We start from the raw sequence: 24,817 nt of genomic DNA, 5'->3' as shown, positions 1-24,817 counted from the left end.
ACCTATGAACCAGGAGGTCACAGTTAAGATTCCTGGGGTTGTGGGTTCGATCCACAGTGTGAGGCATGCAGGAGGCAGCTGATCAATGATCCTCTCTCATTATTGATGTTTCTATCTCTCTCTCTCCCCTCTTAAAAATTTAACAGTTAAAATTATATGCCTTGCATTTGCTTCAAAATTTTGGGTGGAAAGAGTAGATGGTGGGAAATATATGAAATAAGATTGGCTTTGAGTTGATAACTATTGAAGCTGGGTAATGGGTACAAAGAGGGTCATCACACTATTCTCTAATTTTGTTTATGGGTCTGGTATTTTCTATAATAAAGTCTTTTTTTTTTTTTTTAATCAGAGGGAGGCCCTGGCTGAGTAGCTCAGATAGATAGTGTGTTCTCCTGATAAGCCAAGGTTGCAGGTTTGATCTTTAGTCAGGGTCCATATAAGAATCAACCAATGAATGCATAAATAAATGGAACAACAAATAATCTCTCATATTCTCTCTCTCTCTCAAATCAATCAATACATTTTTTAAAAATGGAACAAGGAGCTAAGGGAAGAGGAAGAGAAAGGAATATGATCCACATGTACAAGTCTTACACATAAAGATTGGTCACCTCTTCCATTGTGTTAGAAAGAAAAAAAGATGCAAATATGTGTGTTTTTAAGATTTTTAATTGATTTTTAGAGAAAGAGGAAGGGAGAGGGGGAAAAAAGAGAGAAACATTGACCAGCTGCCTCCTGCACCCCCTAAACAGGAATCAAGCCTGCAACTTAAACACATGCCCTGACTGGGTATAGAACCGACAACCCTTCAGTGCATGGGATGACACCTAACCAAGCCACACTGTCTAGGGCACAAATATGTTTTATATTTCAGGAAAATAGGAAGTAAGGTCATTTGCTGAGTAGGCAGGGTAAGGAAGAAGGTTTTAAGAGGCTTGAAATAGCTGCTATGGAGAGCAAAGAAATTCAACAGGAAGAACATTTTTTAGACGGGAAACTGAAATTTTAGTGGTACCAATGTACAAAGACATGTGATTTTTCTTTACTAAGCAGACACAGAAAAAATATGCATACTTAGAGATCTAGGGTTGGGCTGAGGATTTGTAAGGTATGTGTGAGGAATGCATAATCAGAGGTGAAATAATGGATCAAACAAAACCTAAACTGCATTGTGCAGAAAGTGAAAACAGGAAAGAAAAATAGAAGAGTAGAAGGATCAAGAAAGCAGGTCTCACCTGGCCAGTGTGGCTCAGTGGCTGATCATCGACCTATGAACCAGGAGGTCACAGTTTGATTCCTGGTCAGGGCACATGCCCGGGTTGCTGGCTCTATCCCCAGTGTGGGGTGTGTGTGCAGGAGGCAGCCAATCAATGATTCTCTATCATCATTGATGTTTCTGTTTCTCTCTCCCTCCCCCTCTGAGAACATGTGTATTTTGTGCAAACTGGATTTACTAAAATAGTTTAAGATGGAAGTAACTATGGATCTTAACTAGACCTATACATTAAAACCACCTGATCCCCCCCCCCCCCCCGCCATACAAACACACACAAAAAAAACACCCGAGGAACTTTCTGAATATAATCATGATGGGGCCTTACCCTCAGAGGTTCTGAGGAGGCATCTAAATTTTTAAAATTTCTCCCGGTGATTTTGATGCACGTGCTCAAATTATAGCTAGTCCTAAAGGGTCAAAAGCAATATTACAAAGGGACAGTGTCAGAAAGTATTAACTGGGATCCATAGACAAATATTGAATTGTGAGGCCAAGGTACTAAGATTTCAATGGCAATTACAACTGTCACTCAAATTCAAAGTAATATTTACAACGCAGGTATATCTTAAAGAGATCTATTAACAGGAAAAAGAGGTCAACCCAACATTATGATATAAATAAGCATTTATCATTATAGTTAAGCTTTTATTAACAGTTTTTTTAATCCTTCAAGAAAATACAGTTGGCTTTCTCATTATATAATTATCTAATCTTCCTGGTATATACTAATAAAGATGCATTCTTTTACATGTATTTACATGTAATATTAACTTTGTTGCTTTTATCTTCTCCCCTTTGTATCTAGGCCAGGGGTCAACAAACTTTTTATAAAAAGCTAGACAGTAAATATTCCCTGTTTTGACAACCTTACAATTTCTGTAGCAAGAAAACAACAATAAACAATATGTAAAGTAACAGGTGTGTCTCTGTGCCAATAAAACTTCATGGACACTAAAATTTGAATTTCATATTATTTTTTTTAATCCTCACCCAAGCTTATGTTTTCTCCATTTATTCTAGAGAGAAGAAGGGAGAGGGAGAGAGAAAGAAACATAATGTGAGAGAGATACAGCAATCAGTTGCCTCCCATAAGTACCTGGACCAGAGATAGAACCTACAACCGGAGTAATATGCCTTGACCAGAGAATGGAACCCGGGACCCACCAGTGCACCACAGGATGACACTCTAACCACTAACCCCACCAGCCAGGGCCAAATTTCATATCATGTTTAGAAGTTAATAAGTTATAATTTTAACTTTACAAACTATTTTACAAAATAAATTTTATAAAAATCTTAAAAAGTAAAATTGTACAAAAAAATTTTTTTTGCTTTTTTTCAACCACTAAAATTGTAAAAAATCATTCTTAGCTCACAGGCTGTACAAAAACAAGTAGCAGGCAGGATCTGGCTTGCCAGCCATAATTTGCAAACCCCCTAAACTAGACAAAAAAGATAATAGTAATATTTATTTCACAGTTTGCCAGGCAGATTAAATTAGTTGACCCATGTACTTAGAAGAGTGCCTGGTACATAGTACTATCTGATTTTATACATATACATCACTCTTAGTTTGTATGTCTCATCCACTTTATTTAATACTAGAGGCCTGGTGCACGAATTCTTGCACCAGTGGGGTCCCTTGGCTTGGCCTGCAGGATCGGGCCGGAACTGGCTCTCCAATATCCCCCGAGGGGTCCCGGATTGTGAGAGGGTGCAGGCCAGTCCGAGAAACCACACTGGTGCACGATCAGGGAGGGACTGTGGGAGGGCTCCAGGGCAGGTCCTGCTCATCTTGCTCAGTCCAAGCTAACCTACCAGTCAGAGCATCTGCCCCCTGGTGGTCAGTGCACGTCTTAGCAAGCAGTTGAGTGGCTTTAGCATATCATTAGCATATTACACTTCGATTGAACAGACGACCTGACAACTGAACACTTAGTATATTAGGCTTTTATTATATAGGATTCCTTCATGTGTTAGCCTAACACATTGAAATGTTTTGCCTAAAATTTGATTGTTTTAAGAAGAAAAGATATGTCATTGTTTCGGCAGAAAAAGTATGCAATTATGATTCATTAGCTTTTCCTAGAAACTAACTTTCTAGCTCTCTCAAAAATTCAAAGTAGCCCTAGCCTGATGACTTAAGTTGGTTGGAGCATCGTTCCGTACACTAAAAGGTTGTAGGTTCAATTCTGGATCATGGCACATACCTAGGTTGTGGGTTTGATCCCTAGTCAGGATCCATACAGGAGGCAACCAAGTAATGCTTCTCTCTCTTTCTCCACCCCCCCCCCTCTAAAAATCAATAAAAACATATCCTTGGGTGAGGATTAAAAAACAAAAAAGGTAAAAGTAATTATATTCACCTGTAATGTACCATAGCATTAGTACTGTTACCCTGAACCTCGGGCATTAAAATAACAAACAAAAACACTTACTTACTAAGACCTCAGAGGCGGACATAAAGATTCCTAATTTTCAACACACGAATGCAACTGCTTTTAGGAAGGACTTGTCTATAAATGCATCATTACATTATAACCAAGATAGCTCACAAATTCAGATTTAGAGTACCTTTTCCTTTAGGTAACTAGTCAATTTAGTTAGTCTAAGTAAGTAGAGACCCTCACCCAGCCTGGCTCAGCCTAATACTAAAGTGAGAGTCAAAGAATGTTAAGGAAAAGCTACACAGAATGCCGGGGAGGCCATTTATCTCCAGAAAGGTATAATGAAGTAGCATTCCACATGCCGAAGTCTTCATTACTAAAATGTTTTACTTTGGTATACATATCCCTCATCCATATACTACGTGTACCGGTTAATAATTTGGATTTTTTTCAATAGATGGAGTTACACATATGTTGATATATATGCGATTTGATATGTATGCTATTTTGTTGTATTGACAATAAGCTTCAAAACTTCATATGTCAAATTTGCTGAAGGTGTTAACATCATAGATATTTTTACACTTAAAAATGTCGAATTTTGTGCCAAAAAAGAGCATTTGCGGGAAGTTATAATTTATTACTTTATTTTGAAGAAAAGTGCTGCTGAATACTTTGGGAAGCTTATGGTGAACATGCTCCATCTCAAGATACTTGTGAACGCTGGTTTAAATGCTTTAAAAGTGATGATTTCTATGTGAAAGACAAAGAACGTCCAGGTCAACCGAAAAAGTTTGAAGATCAACAATTACAAGCATTATTGCATGAAGATGCTTGTCAAACTCAAAAGCCACTTGCAGAAAGATTAAACGTTGCTCAGCAAACAATTTCCGATCATTTACAAGCATTGGGAAAGATTTTAAAAGAAGGAAAATGGGTGCCACATCAACTGAAGGAAAGACAAATGGAAAACCTAAAAGTCATCAGTAAAATGTTGCTTCAATGGCACGAAAGTCTTTTTGCATCGAATTGTGACTGGAGGTGAAAACTGGATTTATTTTGAGAATCCCAAATGCACAAAATCATGGATTGATCCAGGTCAACCATCAACATCAACTGCAAGGCCAAATCGCTTCGGAAAGAAGACAATGCTCTGCGTTTGGTGGGATCAGGAAGATGTAGTATATTATGAGCTTCTAAAACCAGGTGAAACCATTAATACTGATTGCTGCCGACAACAAATAATCAATTTGAACCATGTTTTGATCATGAAACGACCAGAATGTTCCAGAAGACATGGCAAAGTAATTTTGCTTCATGATGACATACCATCACACACTTCAAAACCAGTTAAAGACACATTAAAAGATCTTGCCTGGGAAGTATTAACCCACCCGCTGTATTCACCAGACCTTGCTCCTTCAGATTACCACTTGTTCCGATCGGTGGCACACGCACTTTCTGAGCAGCACTTCAAAACATAGGAAGAAGTGGAAAATTGGATCTCTGAATGGTTTGCCTCAAAACAAGAAAAGTTCTATTGGGACGGTATCTACAAATTACCTGAAAGATGGGGAAATGTGTAGCTAGCAATGGACATTACTTTGAATAAAGCACTTTTGATGTTTCTCTTGAAATTATCGTGTTTTCTTTTATTACAAAATCCGCCATTATTAACCGGTACACCTCATAGCTTGCAATTTTCCATCCCCCTTTAAGATTCAGCCTGAAGGAGGCCAATCACCACCTGTGAAGCCCTCCTTGGCCAGCCCATTCCCCTTGGCAGAGGTAGGCACCTTCTTCATTAGTCTCACTGTGTCATGTCCATATAATCCTAATAGCTACGTTTACTGAATGCCATTACATCCTAAGTCCCTCTTCTACAATGTTCAATTCTTTCAACACCCAGCAAAGAAACTAATATCCTCATTGAACAGATGAGGAAACAAGTTCACTAAGGTCAGGTCATGTATCCAAGGTCAAATAGCTAGGTAGTAGCAGGGCCCAGATTCAAGCCAGGTTTGGTTTTTGCTCCCACATCAATGGTTTCAAACAGCAGGAATGAGAACAGAAAGGAGGCCAAACAGGCAGGACTCCCTTTTTATCTGTTTATGTATTGGGTTTCTGTGCATGAGTTTTTGAGTAAAAGTTTACAGTGCTAAGATAAATTTGAAAAATCATGATTCTATCCTGTGCTGCCTCCCACATTCTTTGTAACTAGATACATGCTATCCCTAGTACCAGACTGACCAACTTAAGAGCAAACACTGAACTGAATTTCTTTGTCGTTCTGGCACTCAATAAATGTTTGTAAGGAATCAAACTTTGAAAGCAAGACTTTCCAAATAATTATATTTCCACAATTATAGGCAATTAATAAATAACTTATAAGGGCATAGCAATTTCTAGTTAATAAATTCTTTCATATATATTATCTTCTTAAAAAGAGAAACCAAGCTAAACTTTTAAAAATGTTTTCCAAAAATGGTACATTTAGTCAACACAAAGCTTGATTTTAATAAAATATTATCCAACAATGACATACAGTATTGGCAAAAGAAATGAACAATGTTTTATTTTCTTGTTTTAACTGCCATACTGAAATACTATTAGGGTTAAACCATATAAAACTGCCAATAATGGTAACTGCACAGGTTCAACCTCATACTTATCAATGGTATTTAAACAGCATTAGCAAAGTTCTCAGCAGCTAGCATAAATAGCAGAACTGGGATTTATTTACATAGGTTTTTTTTTTTAATATATTTTATTGATTTTTTACAGAGAGGAAGAGAGAGGGATAGAGAGTTAGAAACATCGATGATAGAGAAACATCGATCAGCTGCCTCCTGCACAACCCCCACTGGGGATGTGCCCGCAACCAAGGTACATGCCCTTGACCGGAATCGAACCTGGGACCCTTCAGTCCGCAGGCCGACGCTCTATCCACTGAGCCAAACCGGCTTCAGCTATTTACATAGTTTTGACAAAAAAAATTAAGCAGAGTAACTCCCTCCTATGATTTCATAGTTCTTTGTACGTACACATATTTAAAACTTCTCACACTACACTGTAATTATCTATCTGCCTGAATAGTGTCTCCTCAACAACTGTCCTCCAAAACTACACATATTTTATTCCTTGTTGTATTTCTACCAAATATCATGGTAATTAACACACAGTAGGTATCTAGTGTTTTTAAATGACTACAATAGGCATCATAGTAAAACTAAAAATTTACTGTGTTTTCAGAACTAAAGATGCAAAGTATCACTTTATTCTCATCCACTTTTTTTTAAATTAAAAAAAAAATCAAAATCTGAAATATGAGCAAACATCCAAGCCCAACTGTATGAGGGTGGTTTTGATATAATTTTTTTCTTGTTTAAAGATTGAACACCATCAGGCTGGTGTGGTTCAGTGTTGACCCATGAACCAGGTCACAGTTCGATTCCCAGTCAGGGCACTTGCCTGGGTTGCGGGCTCCATCCCCAGTAGGGGGTATATAGGAGGCAGCCATCTGCTGATTCTCATTACTGATGTTTCTATCTCTATCTCCCTCTCCCTTCCTCTCTCTGAAATAAAAACAAAACAAAAAACCAACAAAAAAAACCCCACACAGATTGAACACCAATTAACATATCAGAGACAGTAAGCCAATTTTTAAGTCCTGTAGAAAAATCAATTGGCTGTCTTAACTTGATACTGAATTTTTTTTTTTAATTAAAGAACTTTTAGCCTCCTTTAACATTGATATTACCCTTCTGGTTTCTGCCTACAAATGCTACATTTTCAAGTGACAAACAAACATAGCTGTAACAGCCCTTAGATCTGATATTTATTTATTTATTTATTTATTTATTTATTTATGTATTTATTTTAAATTTTTTAGATTTGATTTTTTTTAAGTCAAACAAGGTCACACAAAAAAATCCATTGCCTTAAAACAAGAAAAAGGAGCTTGCTAATATTTCCAAGCATACAAACAATAATAGAAGACATACTGTCCTATGGACATTTTTAAAGCATAAGGTATGGTGAATACTGATGCAGTTAGCCCAAAGGAATTACAAGGCAGAAATCACTGTAATTCTTAAAAAAGGGAACAATGTCCTAAAACTGGTTATTTCATGGTGATTTTTTTAAAATTTTTTTTTATTGATTTCAGAGAGGAAGAGGGAGAGATAGAAACATCAATGATGAGAGAGAATCATTGGTTGGCTGCCTTCTGCACACCCCCTACTGGGAATTGAGCCTGGCAACCCGAGCATGTGCCCTTGACCAGAATGGAACCCGGGACCCTTCAGCCTGCAGGCCAATGCTCTATCCACTGAGCCAAACCAGCTAGGGTTCATGGTGATTGTTTTGGAAATAATATATGAGATATTAAAGCATGGGGAGGCTGGAAATAGAAAATGACAGAGGCTTGGACTAGGATGGAAGCATTTGGAATGATTTTTTGGGGAAAAGCTTTATAGTCAAATAGCAATTATGCAAAAGTGGAATTTCTAGAATTTTATTGATTTTAAAGAGAGAGAAAGATGGAGAGAAACATCAATTTGTGTTCCACTTATTTATGCATTCAATAGTTGCTTCTTGTATGTGCCCTGACCAGAGACTGAACCCACAACCTTGGTGTATGGGGACAGCACTCACCAACTCAGCTACCCAGCCAAGGCTGAATTATTTTTGACAGAGTTCACTAGTTGCTCTTGTAAGATGGCTTTCTCTAGAATATGATCTTGGTCCTAAAGGCAGATCTCTTGTTTATATCTAAGGACAACTGCCCAAGTTGTTATGGCAACCCAAGTGGAAAACCTATCTCAACTGAACTAATTTCTAGTTTATACTATTATCCACACCAATATTACCTCCAATGAAACAAATTGAGAAATAGCTATACCAGTGATGGCGAACCTATGACACGCGTGTCAGCACTGACACGCGTAGCCATTTCTGATGACACGCGGCCGCTGAGGCGGCCGCATGCCGAGGATGAAACATTTGCTGCTCCTGAGGATGAAACATTTGCGAAATAATGTTTTTTCCTCAAAGTGACACACTACCCGAGTTATGCTCAGTTTTTTGGCGAAGTTTGACACACCAAGCTCAAAAGGTTGCCCATCACTGAGCTATACTCTTGGCCTCAATTATTCAATTTATTTACTGAGGATGTACCAAGTACCCAGTATTCATCCAAAGAACGCATATCTGCATACCATATGCCTCATCTATGGAAAGAGACATGTGACATAAGAACAATGTTTAGTCTCTGTCCATAAGAAACTTACAATATAGTAAAAGATGTGAGCTTTACATATCCTTTCATTCATTGACTATTATGATAGGCTCTGTCTGTAAGGTTTTAAAATAAGTAAAAAATGTATACAATGTAATTCACCCCTAAGGAAATATACAATCTAGTTAAGAGTGAGGTGGGAGGGTAGGGACTAGAAAGAAGGTGACAAAGAGAATATAACATGAACTGAGCACTGACCAAGTCAGCTTTAAACTGAAAGACTAAGAAAGATGGAAACAAACAATTGGCAATTTTTTTGAGGCAGGTTTTGGATAAAGAGAAAATAATAATGAATATAACATGACAACAAAATATTCAAATACGAAATTAATTTTTCCTTTAAAAAATGTTTTTATTGATTTTTTTAGAGAGCTAGGAAGGGATAGGGAGAGAAACATGGATTTGAGAAACACCGATCAGTTGCCTCCCATATGTACCCTGACCAGGAATCAAACCTGCAAACTTTCCATGCATGGGATGATACACAACCAACTGAGCCACACCAACCAGGGCACAAATTTATTTTAATTAGTTGGAAAATACAGTATTGCTGAAGAGTTGAGGCTAAGGATGGCAAACTGAGAAATAAAAAAAAAAAAAGCAGACATCAATAAGATAAAGAGCTGCAGTTCTAGTAGGACTAAAGAAAAAAATCTTCCTTACTTTTAAATAAAGGGGAGTCTTGAGCACAATGTGAAGGAAGAAGAGGCAGAGCCATATATTAGTATGCTTCTTGAGGGTAGAGACCATATCTATTACAGACATAAATAAAAATACCTCCTTACATTTAATCTATGCTGAAAACTACCATGAGTCCTGATGCATAGAAACGATCTTCTACTGAAGCAATTAATTTCCAGGAGCGTAAAACAGGATTGTGTAGTGGCCCCTTTTTTTCTTTAAATCTATTTCTTAACGACTTTGCCATTATGGGTAAGAAGAAAAATAAGACAGGGATGTAGCAGATTCAAAATTAAAAATATATATATATATATTTTTTGTTAATCCTCACCCCAAAATATATTTCCCATTGATTTTTTAGAAAGGAGGGGGAGAGATAGAGAACCATGGATGTGAGAAATACACATCAATTGGTTGCCTCTTGCAAGTGCCCCAACTGGGGCAGAGTCCTAGCCTTCAACCCCAGGTACGTGGCACTCTGACTGGAATCGAACCCGCAACCCTTCAGTCCACAGGCCAACCCTCCAACCACTGAGGCAAACTGGCTATGATCAAAATTAGCCTATATAATAAAAGCCTAATATGCAAACTGTCCCCTTGATCGGGAGTTCGAGTGCTTGCTATGACATGCACTGACTACCAGGGCAGTGTGGAACATGGCGGGCGTTGGCGTGGCGATGTGGCGCTGGCAGCGGGCAGCAGTGGAGGTGCTGCCAGCCCCAATGGGCCCCGACGAGAGTGGGACCCGGGACTGGTGGAGCAGGTGAGCAGGTGGTGCCAGGCCAAGGCGGGTGCAAGTGGGGCCCGATCGCCCCACCAACAGCCCTGCAGACAGCGACCAGCCAGCGGCGGCAGCGAGGGGTGGGGCTGCTGCCCAGCTTCCAGGGGCTGAGGGAGCTGGGCGGGGGCCGAAGGGGCCAGGTGCTGCCCAGGGCCCAGAGGTCAGCTGGGACCTGCCCTTCCATGCCAGATGCTCACGCTTCAATTGCCAGCCAGGCCTAGGGACCACACCCATGCATGAAATTTGTGCACCGGACCTCTAGTTTTTTAAGAAGAATCTTATAAGCACTTTCACAAATTCTATTTGGGAAAACTAGGTTTTCACACAAAAATATATAAATGGTCTGTACTTGATGTATAGAACATCCACACTTTTGGTACTTGCCAAGGAGCGTAATTTCAATTCATATCAAGAACTGGGTCGAGGGAAATTATATCCACTGGTCAGACATCACAGGACAATCTACCTACTCTTTCAGACTGACCCTCACATGATGTGGTCGGTCTTTCCATATTGAGGGTTGTTAAATACTAGACATCCATCTACCTTAGAGATATTAATGAAGGGCATAATAATTTCACATAATCCTCTTTATGAGGACTCCTATGAGAAATTCAAGTCTATAGTGCCAAGTCGGTAGCTGTCTTTGTGAACTACCTGGTTTCTTTTTACCTTAAAGAACATTGTGAAAAACAACCTAACAGGTTTTTTCCCTCTTGCTAGCTCATAGAAAACTCAGAGTCAAATTTGTGCTATACCTGTAGCAAGAATATTGATATTCGGCCTAGATTCTAACTCCATTTTAGCCTTACCCTTTTTGTTTCTTCTTTCTCTTCACTTTTAATCTGTGGCATTTTGTAGTTTATACTTACAAATTGCCTTAAATAAAGGGTTACAAATCAAATACAGAGACTAACTTGGCAAGTAAAAGTATGAATCAGCTAAAAATAAGACAATAGTGGTAGAACTCAGTTTTTTAAGTCAATTCAATTAAAAACAAAACCACTAAGCAAACAAAACTTATTTGTGGTCTGAATTCTGCACCATCCACTTGTAGCCTCTGGATAAGGTACTTAAATACAGTGCTGCGCATTGGCTGGGTAGCTCAGTTGGTTAGAGCGTTGTCCTGACACACCAAGGTTGGCGGTTCGATCTCGTCATACAATAAGCAACCGATGAATGCATAAATAAATCAAACAACAAATTGAGGTTGCTCTCACTCTAAAAAAAATCTATTTAAAATATTATTATTTTTACTTTTTTTTTGGTTAATCCTCACACTAGGATACTTTTCCACTGATTTTTAGAGAGTGGAAGGGAGAGAGACAGAGAAAGAGAAGCATTGAGACACATCGATTGGTTGCCTCCCACATGGGCCCTGACGAGAGCCAGGGAGGGAGGGAGCCTGTAACCAAAGTACAGGTACATGCACTTGATTGTTACCAAAACTGGGACCCTCTGAGTCAAACCAGCTAGGGATTTAAAAACATTTTTAAATAGAGTATTGAATGTTTCTCTCTCTCCCCCTCAAAAATCAATAAAAAATGTAAAAATAAAAAATACAGTGCTGAAAGGTAGGATGGTTGAGGAGATTAAACCATTGTATGGAGATTAAACCAGTGTTTAACCCCCTCTGCTTAAAACTTTTTTGGAACAAGGATTCATATCACAGCTAAAAGAACAGGTAAACATCTTTTTTTTTTTTTTTATTTCAGAGAAAAAGGGAGAGGGAGAGATAGAAACATCAATGATGAGAGAGAATCACTCATCTGCTGCCTCCTGCACGGCCCTTGCTGGGGATCAAGCCAGCAACCCGGGCATATGCCCTTGGCCAGAATCGAAACCAGAACCCTTCAGTCCCCAGGCTGACGCTCTATCCACTTAACCAAACCAGCGAGGGCAGGTAAATATCTTGCATTTGCACAGAACTTCATAATTTACACTCTCTTCCTATCTTTTTGATCTTCAACTGCACTGTGTGGCATCCCTCAGACCTACTTTCACAAAAATGTAAAGATTACAAATTATCTACAGAAAACAATACCGATAATATAAATGAACAAAGCAGACAAGGTTGTAGTCTTTCCATATAGGACTCATTTTGTTTGCATACTAATCATATTACAATATTCTTCATTTGCAGAGAAATACGTTCTCCTTTTCTTGAAAATTACAATTGCTCAGCTGTACTTTTTTCCATTTTTATAGAAACGTCTATAAAGAAGTATTTCTTCACTATAAACAACAGTGGAAGGACAATCAATAAAAGTAACAGGGAATGGTAGGGCTTTGTTTCCCTGGAGAGTTTGTGCCCATCTATAAGAGGGCAGCTGTGACTCAGCTTGGGCCAACAGTTGCCATGGCAAAATGTAGGACACACTGTTGCTAGAGCTTCTAATTTTTCAGGATAATCCAAAAATAGAGACTTAAATAGCTAATTTTTAAATATTGACTCAAAAAAAATTTTAACTATGCAAGACCAAGAGAAATGCATTTACAGACTTAGTTTGGCCTGCAGATTGCCAGTATGCAAATCCTGGCTCAGTACTGAGTAAATACAGGTTTTTGAATAATTGAAGAGACTGAATTTATGGTCTAAAATGGATGTCAACAATATTATCCATTCTATTTAATCAATTCAAAGCATAAAAGTTACTAATTAAACTTAGAATGAATTCTGCAATGCAAAAACAATTTTATCATCTTTCCTCAGATACCTTTCTATAGTATAACCATATATACTAGTAAGGAACCACACAACACAATAAGCTAGATCTACCATTATCAATAATATATCTAAGAAAACATTTTAAGTGAAAAAAAATAAAGCAGTAAAATTACAGAGTGTAACATTACTGTAAATTTTAAGCATTATTATACATTGTTTACGGATACATATGTATAGTAAAAAAGTACAAAAACAGAACAAAAGGGAAATATACAAATTTTGTTGTTGTTAATCCTCACCCAAAGATATTTTTCCATTTTTTTTTTTTTTTTAGAGAGGGAGGGTTAAAGGGAGAGGGAAACAGGGAGAGAGAGAAACATGGATGTGAGATACATCCATGTGAGAGATACATCAATTGGTTGCCTCAAGTGGGGATGGAACCTGAAACCCAGGTATGTGCCCTTGAATCAAACCCAAACCCTTCAGCGGGCAGCTGACGCTCTAACAACCCAGCAACACTCAACAGGGTGAAATATACAAATTTTAAGAGGAACTTTATCACTGGGAAGATGGAGGGAGGGGAATGGGATTGGAAAGACTTGTAACTATAATAATGCCTTCTAAACAAACAAAAAAACACCTAATGCACCTACCAGTTGTTTTTAAAAGAAGAGTCTAATCAATCAAAATATTGTTTCCTGTTGTAGTATTTAAAACTTTTTGAAGGGAAGAACAAAGTATGTTCAAATACTAGATCTGAACCAATGAGTAAGACACACTATTTTCTTAGCTTCTCAGATCATAGCAGTCACCATCTAAACAAGCCCCAACATAGGGAGCTTTTCTTTAAAATTCCAACACTAAATACTCTCAGAATAATTTCTAGAGGGATATATAATTCAATTAAATAAGCTTCTTCAAAGACTTTCTCTGATCTTTATTTTCCAAACTATTATAAACTAGAAAATCTTGGGGTTATTTAATTTAATTTAAAATTCTAAGTGAAAATTTTCTGACAATAAAGATGTAAATTGTGTTCATAAATGGGGGAGAGGAGATGAGTCTCTTACTGAAGAACTCTAAATAATGTATGTAAATACTCCCCCCTCTGGGACATAGAACTTGACTCACTTTCAAAGGATAAAATAGGAGAAAGGAAAAATAGTAATTTTATAATTGAGAAAGTGGCCACACCACATTAATCAAGTGATGAAGGTTAATACCACCAGTGATGTTCTGTAGGTATCATATAGCCCCTGCCATGATATGATGAGAAGTGCACTTCACCTCTAGAATAGTTTTTCCAAAAAGCCATAATCCCCGTCTAATCATGAAAAAAAAGAAAAGTAAAGAAAAAAACCCAGACAAACCCAGTTTAAGGGACATTTTATAGGTTACCTGACCAGTACTACTCAAGACTGTTAAGGTAATAAAAAACAAGAAAAGATAAACTGTCACAGACTAGAAAAGAATGAGGAGACATAACCAAAATGCAATGTGGTACCCTGGGTCAGATATGGAACTGAAAGAGAACATTAATGGAAAAACTAGTGAAACCCATATAAAGTCTGGAGTTTAGCTAACAGTAAATACCAAGATTTGCAAATGTACCACAGAAATGTAAGATTGTAAGAATGGGGAAAATTGGGTGCAGAGTATATACAAGAACTGCCTTATCTTTTCAACCTGTCTGTAAATCTAAAATTATTCCAAAATAAAAGATTTAAAAATTTTTCTATGTAATACTTTCAACAAAGATTTAAAAAAAATTTTTTTTAAACACAAAGAAATGAATACATTAAAGTTAGGTGAGGACTGTGACTGGAAGGGAAATGTGAGGGGTTTCTTGGGTGCTGGCAATCTTGTATTATTTAACCTGGGTAACAGCACAACAGATATTCATTTTACAACCATTCATTAAATCATACATCTGTTTTTTAAAAAACTAAACAGCAAAATGTGATTCTTTTTTTTTTAATTTCTTTATTGATTAAGGTATCACATATTTGTCCTCATCCCCCCATCCCCATCCCACACCCCTCCTAAAATGTGGTTCTTAAATATTTAAAAGTATAAACAAAAATTTTCTGATCACTAAAATAAAACTGTAAATTGTACTTTGGAGTCTAAATAAATGCTTATTTGCAGTATAATTTTATATTTAAACTAGCCCTACCTGGTTTAGCTCAGTGGATAGAGCATCCGCCTGTGGACTGAAGGGTCCTAGGTTCGATTCCAGCCAAGAGCACATGCCCGGTTGCAGGCTCAATCTCTAGTGGGGGGCGTGCAGGAGGCAGCCAATCAATGATTCTCATCATTGATGTTTCTATCTTTCTCTCCCTCTTTCTTCCTCTCTGAAATCAATAAAAATATTTTAAAAAACAACAACAAAAAAACTAGAGGCCCGGTGCACAAATTCATGCACAGGTGGGGTCCCTCGGCCTGGCAGGTGATCGTGGCCGATTGTGGCCATCTCGCCCAGTCCCGATCGGGACCGATTGAGGGGAGGGACCGTGGGAGGTTGGCTGGCTGAGGGACATTGGCTGTGGGAGTGCACTGACCACCTGGCCGGCCGTGGGGGGGAAGGGGCCAGCGCCAGCAGCGGGTGCAAGCGGCAGCTGCTGTCCCAATCGTCTTCAGGAGTAGGGGGAGGTAGAGAAGCCCTCATGGGTGATCGGGGCCAGCAGCCACCGCTCACACCCACAGACGGCGCCGAACGATTGGAACTGGTGCCGGGCACCAGCAGCAGGTGCAAGCAGCAGCTCCAGCGCCGGCAGCGGGTACAAGAGACGTCTGCCGGCCCTGATCACCCCTCAGGAGCAGGGGGAGGTGGAGAAGCCCTGAGGGGCAATCGGGGCCAGCAGCCACCGCTCGCACCCGCTGATGACACCAAGTGATCGGGCTGGCGCTGGGTGCCAGCAGCGGTTGCGAGTGGCAACTCTGGCGCCGGCAACAGGTATGAGCACCAGGTGGGACCATAGCGCGCTGGAGCAAAGAATTTTCAGTATCCACCAGAGGCTCGCCCTGATGACAGCAACCAGCGCCCAGCCTTGGTCTGGCGCCCCCGCTGACCTGCTCTACCATCCCGCCACAGCCGACACCCACCATGTTCCACACACACCCCCTGGTGGTCAGCACATGTCATAGTGACCAGCTGTTCAGTTGTTCCGCTATTCGGTCTATTTGCATGTTAGGGTTTTTTATATATATAGATGAAAATTTTCCATTTGGCATTAATTTACGTAGAACTTCTTGTCTACTAAGAAACTTTGAAGCCATCACTGGGATACATATAATTGATACCAAAGGGGAAAGAATCCCCAATACTAATTCTTAAGAAATATACTTAAAACTGTAAGGACCATATTTATATGCTTAAACTGTATGCTAAATTCTCTTCCTTAAAAAAGTCTTTAACAATAAAAAACATTTACTGAAGGATTTACAGGCCTTTTATCATGCAGTAGTTGTAACCACCCTATAACTTAGATATTGTCAACATTATCCATTTACAGATAACGAAATTGAGGCTTTGCCTCAAAGCACATAGCTGATAAATTGTGGCGCTAGGATTAGAATCTAAAATATTCATATACAGTTTTAGTCAACAGCTTTAATTTTCAGATGATGCAAAATGTATAGCTTTTTCTTACCCTTAAAAAAACAACACTAATCAATAAACTTGACTCATTATCCATATCTTTCTTTCTTTTGCGAAGATGAATAAAAATATACTCTTTATGCACACAAAACACTAGTATAAAATATCCTTCTATCTTTGCCACAGATTAAAAGTGGATTAATCACCCTGGGCAGTTGGTTGGGTGTTGTGCTGTGCACCAAAAGGTTGTCGGTTCAATTCTCAGTCACGGCACATGCCCAGGTTGCTGGCTCCATCCCTGGTAAGAGATGCAAGAGGTAGCTGATGGATGTTAATCTCTCATATGGATGGTGTTCTCTCTCTTTCTCTCTGTCCAAAAAACAAACTATTAAAAAATAAAGATTCAACATTTTTTTTAAAATAGTGGATTAATCAACAATGTGCAGCCCTAACTGGTTTGGCTCAGTGGATAGAGCATCGGCCTTCGGACTCAGGGGGTCCCAGGTTCGATTCCAGTCAAGGGCATGTACCTTGGTTGCGGGCACATACCCAGTAGGGAGTGTACAGGCGGCAGCTGATCAATGTTTCTCTCTCATCGATGTTTCTAACTCTCTATCCCTCTCCCTTCCTCTCTGTAAAAAATCAATAAAGTATATTTTAAAAATGTGCAAAATCTTAAACATAAAACTTTGTATAATGCCTTCAAAAAATCAAATTCTTTAAAAATTTTTCTGATTCTTAATTTCACTCTTATCAAAAGACGGTCTCGCAGAAAATTTCTTAACAGCCTTACTTAACTATCAATAATTCCCATCAAACCCTGGCCAGTGTAGCTCAGTTGGTTGGAGCATCATCCATATACCAAAGGGCTATGGGCTCAATTCCCAGTCAGGACACATACAAGGAGGCAATTGATCAATATTCCTCTCTCACATCAATGTTTCTCTCCCTTCTCCCCCCCCCCGCCCCCACCTTCCTCTCTCAATCAATTTTGTAAAAAGTTTAATAATAATAATTCTTGTCAGGGCCCTGCCAGGTAGCTCAGTTGGTTATACCAGTGTCCCAATATGCCAAGGTTGCAGGTTCAATCCCTGCTCAGGGCACATACAAAAATCAACCAATGAATGCATAAATAAGTGAAACACCAAATCCATGTCTCTCTCTCTCTCTAAAATCAATAAATGAAAATTTTAAAAAATGATTGGCAACACGTAAGAGCTCAAGAGCAAATAATCAAAATGCAAAGAGCAAATAATTATAAAACGCAAATGTAACTTGTCTAGTTGGATTAATTAACTTTTTATAACATTGGGAATTGTGTGGTCTTGATATAACTATGTCAGAAGTGTGCTGCTGCTCCCTGGGACAACATAAGTCTCTGTAAAGGAAGTATAAACACTTTTCCCTCCTTCACTTTACTTCCCAAGAGATCACTGGAAATTAGCTTTTGCAAAGAACTATAGGATAGCACATTTTCTTTCACATAACCCTGCACTCCATCAAATGCAACAGTATCTACTTAATAACACTACTCTTATTTAAATATTAATGTTAATATTTTATTCACACTATCTGAATACCGCTGTATGCATGCAACAAGTATTTACTTAATACTACTGTAAAGCAACATCAGGCACTTTCTGAGAGTTCCTACTCAAATGTCTAAGGCCTATGCAGGCAAAATAGTTAATACAAGACCATATGTTTAAGAAAAATGCCAATTTAAATGATGCAAGTAATAAACACCACTGATTTTCACCATTTTAGAAAAGAAATTAACATATGAATAGTCATAAAGAGTTCATTTTGTCAAAACAAAAAAGAATGTTTCCTTGATCATACAAGGCAATACCCAAGTGGTTCAGTGCCTATAATATTTACCTCATTCTAGCTACTAACCAATTCTCAAGACCTTAGGAAACAAAATCTGAGTTTCAGTAGTTTCATCCATAAAAATACTAACCTACCTCAAAAAGTGGCTGACATAACAAATGAAAACGAGTACCAAATTACTAGTAAATATATTTACAAAGTTCTAGGGAAATGTTTATTACAATGTTAAATAACAACTTAGAGGATACCTTTCCAGAAGTATCCTTGACAAATGCACATATCAATACTAACTAGGTAAATTTCACCAAAAGCCACAATCTTTTAAAGAGAAAAACAATTAATCAAAATAATAAGTACTTATGATGTCTATATCCAATGAGTAGGAAACATTTCACAAATATCAATTAAGGCTATAACTGCCATGGCAAGTTTAAAAATTATACCCATAGCAGAAGCTAAATTAAAGTTCCATTTAAATGACTAGCCCAAAGTGTCATACCAAACCAGCAACAAAGCTAAAACAATGCAAAAAGCCTTCACTGCAATTAGCTATTAGGCTTATATAACACAGCATCTTTCTTCATGAAGAAACATTCTCAAAACATTTGGCCTTCTACAACTAAGTATCTTCAGGAACTGATTTTCTTTTTCTTTTCAAAACGTATATATTGTATACCATTAGTTTTAAATAGAGAACTTTTTAAGTAAAAAAATATAGTTGTACAAGACAGAACAGTGGCAAAGAATTTCCAATTCAAACTTAACTATTTCTCTTTTCAATGTACATAAAACAGGTTACTGTCATTATGAAATATTTTCACAACAGAGACTTAAAGACAAGTTAAAAAAAAATCTCTTTTAGAACGACAGCCAACATGGCCAGCTGAGTTTAAAACCAAGTCCCTTTGGCAACAGTGTGCATGATTCACTGCTTTAGAACTGAACTGGAAGGATTGGAAAATTCACTCTGATTGCACTAATATTTTGTTTGGGGTTTGTTAAGACATCTCCATCCCAATGTTGACAACTTCCATAGTTTTCCAAGGCTTAAGATAAATTGCCTTAGTCGGTTTGCTCAGTGGATAGTGTCCGCCTGGGGCCCAAAGGGTCCCTGGTTCAATTCTGTCTAAGGGAAAGTACTTCAGTTGCAGGCTCCTCCCTGGCCCAGGCCCTGCAAGACATGTGCAGGAGGCAACCAATCGGTGTTTTTCTCACATTGATATTTCTGTCTTTCCTTCTCTCTTACACTCTCTCTAAAATCAATGGATAATATCCTTGGGTGAGGATTAAAAGAAAAAAAAAGATAAATTATGAATAATACGAACCACATGTAAACAAAAAGCAGTCATATATAGTTGATATATATTTTGTCTTTTTTATATATGTAATTCAGTACATATGAAACATATACATTAAAAAATATAGATGTTCTAGCTAGAAAACAAAAAATGATGATACATATCCAAATCTCTTATATACTGGAGTTACTTTATCTGGAAAAACAGACAATAAGTAATTCTACTAAAAAATGAAATCTATCCCAATTTCATTAAAAGTTTATGAATATAGGATTATGCCGAAACCAGTTTGGCTCAGTGGATAGAGCGTCGGCCTGCGGACTGAAGGGTCCCGGGTTCGATTCCGGTCAGGGGCATGTACCTTGGTTGCGGGCACATCCCCATTAGGGGGTGTGCAGGAGGCAGCTGATCGATGTTTCTAACTCTCTATCCCTCTCCCTTCCTCTCTGTAAAAAAAAAAATCAATAAAATATGGAAAAAATGAATATAGGATTATGAAGAATTTTTAAAATGGATCACCACATTAAGCAAAAGTTTCCACAAATATCAGATACACTAATAATCTACCAAGAAAAACACTGCTCTTGGTGCACTTTTATAACTATAAATACTAGGGATAGGAATATGTCAGACATATAACAGTGATTTGCCATTATTAACTTACTCATTCCTCACTATATGAACCCTCCTACTTTCTAATCACATTAAAAATAACAAAAGCATAAAAATATAACACACACTGACAGTTATTATAAGACTCACCAAAATCACAATTACCACATGAATTTGACATTCTTTTGAAGATGTAAATTCATAGGAATGCTTGATACAAAATATTAAAGTAACCTACCCTCTCTAATGGTAGCATCTTACAGAAAGGACCCTTTCAAGGGGACAACACAAGAGCCTTTAACACAAATTATCTTATCCTTTTTTACTCCTCTTTGATGTTCATTATTTTTTTTAAATCACAGCTTTACTGTTTTAATGCAAACTAAAAGAAAACATCTGTAGTATTATTAGATTTCTGCAATATTTCCACTAATTCTTGCCAAATATTTCTGGCATTCATTAATTTATACTTGACTAAAACAATAAAAACATTAATAAGGATGTATATATATATATATATATATATGTGTGTGTATGTATATCTACAGATACATATAGACAATAAGTGCCTGCTTTAGAGCAAGGACATTGCTTTTTACCTCAATTATTCAATTCCCACCTTGCCAAAAAGGTGGAAACTAAAATCATGGAATTTTAAGATTTACTACAGAGAAATGCCTCTGTGGTAGCATAAATTAGTACCAAAAAACCTTAGAAACATAAGGAAGAGACAAAATGCTATGAAAGGGCAACCTAAATCTAGCATTTCACAGCTTCTGTTCTCTTACTCCACCCAGTCTCCCCGGCTCAATGGCTGTTCATAGCATCCACAAATATTAGCCCATTTTTTTAGAAAGGGGGCAGGAGGGTGCCAAAATAGGGCTAGCTCCGTCAAAATCAATATATACAGGAATATTTTGTGAAAATTTGGGTTCTATTCTCTGATTTATATTTTTAAAAAATAACAGCTTCAAACTTGTTTTAGATCCTCCCCTTCTGAACAATCCAAACAATGTATAATAGAACATGAAAGAATAAATCTCCCTAAATACAAATTGCTCCTCTGCTTTAATAAAAACTCCAATTTGCAACTGCCAATTATTTTTTCAAAACTGTGTCCTGAAAGATCCCCATGAGATTAAAAGCTAGCTAATGCCTTAGGTCCAAATCAGAAATTAAGTAAAAGCTTTTTATATATTCAACATATTACCACCGACATGCATAAGCAGGAAATGTTCCTGATTAAGAGACGACCCTGCAGCAATCAACCCCCGCTATAAAATAAATAAATAAATAAAAATTAAGCAAATACTACTGTGGCAAATGGGGGAGGGATGACATTACTGGTATGAAAGGCCCAAGCACTGTCTCCTCCGCCCTAGCCTCAAAATGAAAATCACACAAAACAATCCACCTCCCATCAAAAATATAATTACCAAAAATGGCACACACTTTTTGGTTAGCCTTTAAAACGTTATGAATCTCGAGGATTGTGTGTTTAAGCAGCGGTCGGAATAACAGGAATATCTTTATTCTCTCCCGATTGCCTCTTAAGGAAAGGGGGAGGGGGAGACCTTGGCATGACATCGCCCATTGAGAACGAGACAACAAATCTGGTTCTTCCCTTAAAAAGTACAATTTCTTATCTTAACCAACGGATATAAATTGGACCCAAATCCCAACCCCAAAAGAAAATCTCCTGCCCTCCTCTCCAAAGGAGTTTCTTGCTAAGTCACTGAGAAAGGCAAAACAACAAATAAAGCCGAGGCACTCTGCTCTCCTCATCTCAAGAAACTGAAAACCTCCTCCTCCCGTCCACTCGAATGCTGAGAGAGGTCAGTGTTAAAATGTGCCCACCGTCTCTCAAGCATTTCTCACCTGGGAGGCTAAGGAAGAAGGCTCTGCGTTCGCTCGAGGAATGGGGAGACCGGATGAAGGGGAATAGCTGAGGGCCTCGAAGCTCAGGGTTACAACGTCAAAAGGCAACTCCCGTTTGAGGGGCCAGTGGCAGGGGAGGGGGGGGGAATCCTGCCTGATTTGGTGGGTGGATGCTGCAGATGGCTCGGTGGGTCGGGCCGCTTCTCCTCAGTGGATGCAAAGGCTGGACCACTGCACCGGGAGGCCAGGGAAGGGGCTGGTCATCCTCAACCCCATCCTGAGGGCAGGTGGGGACGGAACTCCGGGGAAGCCTGTGGGTGCCGAGGCGCCCGGGGCCGGGCCCGGTCCCCGTCGCCCACCGCGGGTGGCGTGGGGAAAGCGGAGTTGGCTCTCCGTGGCCGGGGAAACGAGGGCCGAACGCTTTCTCCAGGATCCGAGGGCGACCTGCTCTCCACGCCCTTCCTACCCAAGAATACTTTTCTTGCTAAGTCACCGAGGGAGGAGTGCGATCCCTTCCCGGGGAGGGCCGCGGGTGGAGCAGCGGCGGCCGGGCCCCCCAGAACCCGGGTCGGGGAGGAGGGGAGCGAGGGCAGCGCCCTCCCCGGCCTGTTCCCCCTCCTCTCGAGTGTCTCACTCAACGGCCGCCGCGGCCGCCATTTTGAGAGCGAGGAGAGAAGAAGAAGGAGGCGGCGGCAGGGGGAGGGGAGAATGGGAGGGAGGGGACCGGCGCAGCCACATCGTCAGGCCGCCGGGCTCGGCCCGCAGCCGCCCGAGCGCAGCGGAGAAGACAGAGAGAAGGGCGGAGACCCACGTCGCCTTACCGAAGCGCTGCACCGCCGCCTCCGCAGGGCCTCTTCCGTCCTTCACTCCCATCCACCGGCGGGGGAGGGGGAGAGGGAGAGGGAAGGGAGGAAGGAGGGAGGGAGGGAAGGAGGGAGGGGAGGATGGCGCGCTGGGCCCGGGCCCGGGAGGGGGAGGGGAACGGCAGCTCCTCAGCCGTTCCGGGGCGCGAACCCAGGCCCGGCGCTCGCGGTTTCTCTCGCTCGCGCCCGAGCGCTCCCCTTCTTCTCTTTTTCGCTCCCTAGACCCCGGGGTCGCTATTCGTTCGCTCGCTCACTCGCTATCTCGGCCGCCAGACGCCGCCGCCGCCGCCCCGCCGCTCTAGCTCCGTCTGTCACAGGAGCTGCCCCAACGCCCTGACGTCACCGCGCCGCCGCGGCCGCCGCCGCCCCAGACCCGTCGGGAAGGAGGGGGGCGGGAGAGGAGGAGGAGCTGCGGCGCATGCGCCGGCCGGGGCCGGGCTCCGAGCAGCGCTGCCTTCCGCTGAGCCGGCGGCCGGCCGGCCCGTTCGGGTGGCGGTACCCTGGAGCCGGTGAGCGAGGTGGCGCACGGGCCGCTGCTTCTCGCGCCCTGCGCGCCTCTGTAACCTTCGAAATAGTCTCTCGGTTCTCTTTCCCTAGACCCTGGTGTGATTGTTCGGGCCCATCGCGGACTCCCCGCCCTGCTCTTGCCGATAAACAACGCTCTCCCCAGTTGCGCCAACCAACAGCGGGACCCTCTAGCACCCGTGGATTCCGGGGCCCCGATAGACTTCAGAATAAAGCCGACCCTGGGCCAAGCTGTCGACTCTTCTACCTCCAACTTTCGAGTTTATTACCTAGTTTGGGGGTGTGGGTTGGAAGTAGGTTGGGTTCGCTTGGGGAGAAGAGCCGTTGAGGTTAAAAGGCTGATGGAATGCCCAATTGTCTTCACTGTTATTATAGATTTTTAATTGGGACAATTTGCTTTTAGATGTGATTCAGCTATTCTTTTCCTTAGTCTCTCTCTCTCTCTCTCTCTCTCTCTCTCTCTCTCACACACACACACACACACACACACACACACACACACACACACCTGAGAATCTGGAAGTCTCAAAACTGAAGCCCAAGGAAAGAACTGGAACTTTACCCCTACAAGGCGTGTGTGTGTGTGTGTGTGTGTGTGTGTGTGTGTGTGTGTGTGTGTTTGCTAAATTATGGACTGAAATACTGATAACAAAGAAGTCTGGGGAATTTGTAGTCAGTTTATTCACACAGAGACGTATGATTTAAAAGAGGCCAGATTGGAGGTTCTGAATCATTTAACATGGGATATTCTTTTAATAGAAGGTATCTAGTGTGGTTATTTCATCAATAATTTTCATTGTCCAAGGAAACTTTTCTTGAAACATAAGTTTAAGGTTATGTTCATTGATTTTATTACTTCCCTTTATGTCGGTAAATACATACACTGCCTTTGGAGAAGCAGCTGAGTTAATGAAAGAAATAATTTGGGTATGAATCCTGGATGAGCCACTTACCAGAAATATGACCTTGGCTAAATTACTCTCTCTGGCCTGGGCTTCTCATAAAATAGACTTAATAAAGAACTAATTTGTAAGGCTTTTGTGAGAATTAGGGGATGCTGCATGTGTAAAGTAGACTGCCTTAGTTGGGAATCATAGGTAACTCCTGTAACCATT

At 40.1% G+C, this 24,817-nt stretch overlaps 1 protein-coding gene across 2 annotated transcripts in view; it reads right to left on the bottom strand.

Moving 5' to 3' along the window:
* The window catches only part of PAFAH1B1 (platelet activating factor acetylhydrolase 1b regulatory subunit 1), a 64,103-nt gene extending 40,613 nt beyond the window's left edge, over window positions 1-23,490 (bottom strand). The window contains exon 1 of one of the 2 annotated variants that reach the window (XM_079797925.1): window positions 23,136-23,490. The gene's annotated coding sequence lies outside the window, so the exon portion shown is untranslated. Of the gene's footprint in view, window positions 1-15,268; window positions 15,293-23,135 lie in introns of those variants that run through there. The other variant, XM_079797926.1, reaches the window with a different exon arrangement.
* Between the last annotated feature and the right edge of the window lie 1,327 nt (window positions 23,491-24,817).

This window comes from Cnephaeus nilssonii (assembly GCF_951640355.1).
Source record: "Cnephaeus nilssonii genome assembly, chromosome: 19".
NCBI lineage: Eukaryota > Metazoa > Chordata > Mammalia > Chiroptera > Vespertilionidae > Cnephaeus > Cnephaeus nilssonii.
The sequence above is the reverse complement of the archived record's forward strand: the minus strand, read 5'-3'. Positions and strand labels throughout refer to the sequence as shown.